Source organism: Ctenocephalides felis, unplaced genomic scaffold, assembly GCF_003426905.1.
Source record: "Ctenocephalides felis isolate EL2017-DRISC unplaced genomic scaffold, ASM342690v1 CF-g0.4_SCAFFOLD_01170, whole genome shotgun sequence".
Classification (NCBI taxonomy): domain Eukaryota; kingdom Metazoa; phylum Arthropoda; class Insecta; order Siphonaptera; family Pulicidae; genus Ctenocephalides; species Ctenocephalides felis.
The window spans coordinates 10,004,764-10,007,520 of NW_020537324.1; positions in this window are offsets into that span (position 1 = coordinate 10,004,764).

A 2,757-nucleotide genomic window follows, 5' to 3' on the forward strand; every position below is an offset into this window, starting at 1 on the left:
TTTCTGTTCTATATGGTCGTAAAGTTACATATCGATAGATTTAAACCATTTTGATATCACAAGCTAGACTCATATTATGTCTCATTTTTACCAGCAGTCAGAACTTCTGTCTAAAACTGCATAGTTGCTCAAACTCCTTATTTTGCGCAGTACTGAGATGGCCACCGGCTAACCTATCTAATTTGCTAGATTTTTTTATTATTAGAATTGATCTAGTATTGCTAATAGATATTTCATTAGATGCAGTTAGATGTGTGCTTGCAAACCATTTTTGAATCTAATTTCCAAGATGATGTTTGATAATATGGATGTTAGAGTGAACTTCAGTTTTATCCATTGCTGAGTTGATTCCATTGATTCTTTTGCTTTTTCATCGTGATATGTGTGCTGGGCTATAATACAAACATTTTATACACCTATACCGGGCGCATGAAATATATATTTTCTCTTTCGCGAGATGCTCTTGCGCGTAATAAAACTAAAATAATTAACGAACGTACGGTACGGAGTCATTCCGCTGATGACCTTGTATGGCATACTTATGTACGAGTGCAACACTGGTAGCGACCTCTAAAAATCCACAAGAAGACGCACAGAACAAGAATCTTTTCTTGCCAACTTGTGCATATGTTTGCAATACGTATCTTCTCTTAGATATTACAACAGAATACAATTCAAATGGTGTTATTTAATATATTGATGATTGGGCTCAAATCTGCTGTTTGTTACATTTTCATAGATATAACTGCAAAAAAAAATTTTTTTTCATAATTAAAATATTAATTATTAATTAAAACATAATAAATCTTTTTTTTCAGGAATAAATATAATTATAAAATTTATATATGAAAAATCCAGCTTCTGATTCAAAATAGGTTAATCGGTCGATAGTACCTTTATGTGAACATAAGGTCTTATATTGAGTGTCTCGCATCTGCTGGAACATAAGTTCTGTCGTCATTATTCATATGATAAGATGTATATGATTCTCATAAAATTAAATTTTGCTTTATTATTCACCAGGCTGTAGAAAGTTTTGCAAAAATAATTGATTAAAATTGTACTAATGTAGAGTCTGTTCAGAAGTTCAAACATTTATAAAATGGGTATATAATATCGATCAATGAACAGCATTGATTTTTCCAATATGCAAAACTCTTAAAAAATCATTGTCAACCCTTTCCACTCAGATGCCGTAAGAGTTGGAGTCCGCGGCTGCTGGATACCTGTTGCCGTTGCACGGGCTCGTTGCGTCGTCTGCTGCGGACGCGGCCTTCGTAACTTATTATCGGGCCGGTCAATGTTCGATAGTCTGTGCTTAATATCGACTACAAGACGATTGATTATGATCGCACAAAGACAGGTGTTGTTGCTGCAAATCCGTGTCACGATCGCTGATTGAAATCATTTGAAATAACATATAGCGAGACAATTGAAAATAATTTGAGAGTCCGGGAATCTCCAGTCGAATAGTTGATGCTTCTATACTCTAATTCAATAATTAAACTAATTCAACTTCGAAAATCAAGCAAAGCCGAGACAATTGACAATTTGAAATAATATAAAGTGAAGCAATAGAGAATCTTTCAAGAATCCTGAATTTTTATTCAAATAGTTGATGTCGATGACGTTGATGATGATATCAATACTATGATTCAACAATTAAGCTAATTCAACATTGAAAATAGAATTTGAAATAACATAAAGTAAGGAAATAAAGAATATTTGAAGAATCCGGAAATCACTATTCGAATTGTTCATGACGCCCATCTTCTGATTCAACAATTAAACTAATTCAACATTGAATTTATGAATATAATTCCGAAAAACTAATTTTTTGATATATTCCTGGAGCTGTTCACCAAAAATGCTTTCTTCAAATGGATTTCATTTTCCTCAGATTTTGTATATTGTGACGACAATAAATATGGTATAATAATAACGGGTAGTACTGCCCTAGGAGGGTCTCTATTAAACTCCAACTCGAATCAAGAAAAAATAGTGCGAGAGATTTTCCATTGCTATTTCATATTGCAATGCCCGAATTAGGATTATTTTCAATAAAAACATAATTTTGATCTATATTTTCAAATGAAATGGACATCGCTGCTGCCCGATGTCAGGTTGCCAAACTGGGAGCTTGAACTCGAGACCCGAGACAGTATAAAACATAGTTGTTTTCAAAATAAAAATTTCATATGCATCCAACGCTCTGTATTTTAAATTACATGGTATGTTAATAATTATCAGTTTATCAAAAGGTGGTATTGTGGAATTTAAGTTTAAATACCAGATATTATAATGCAAGATTATAAAACAAAATCACTGTAAAGTTTATAGGCATATAAAACGTTTATACAAATCATTTTTAACAGCAGACACTATCGCAAGATTTTTTTATTATTAGTTGACTTTTCGCAAAACGCGTATAGTAACGTTGTTAAATGAGGAACGATAAAAAATTTATAAAATTGTATAGATAAATTATAGATAAATATAATTATTTATTTTTGTGCATGTATAGAATATATAGTTGATTATGATATATATATATATATATATATATATATATATATGCAGATAATTTTGCATAATTTTTTATATTATCATTACATTATACATTGTATGAAATTCACTGAACATTATATGATTCTGTGTAAGCGAACTGTTCGATCGCAAATTATAAAAGAGTCTTTATGAGAAAATGACGAGTAGTGATATCAATTCGCGAGCGAAATGAATTAAATGGTTGAATAC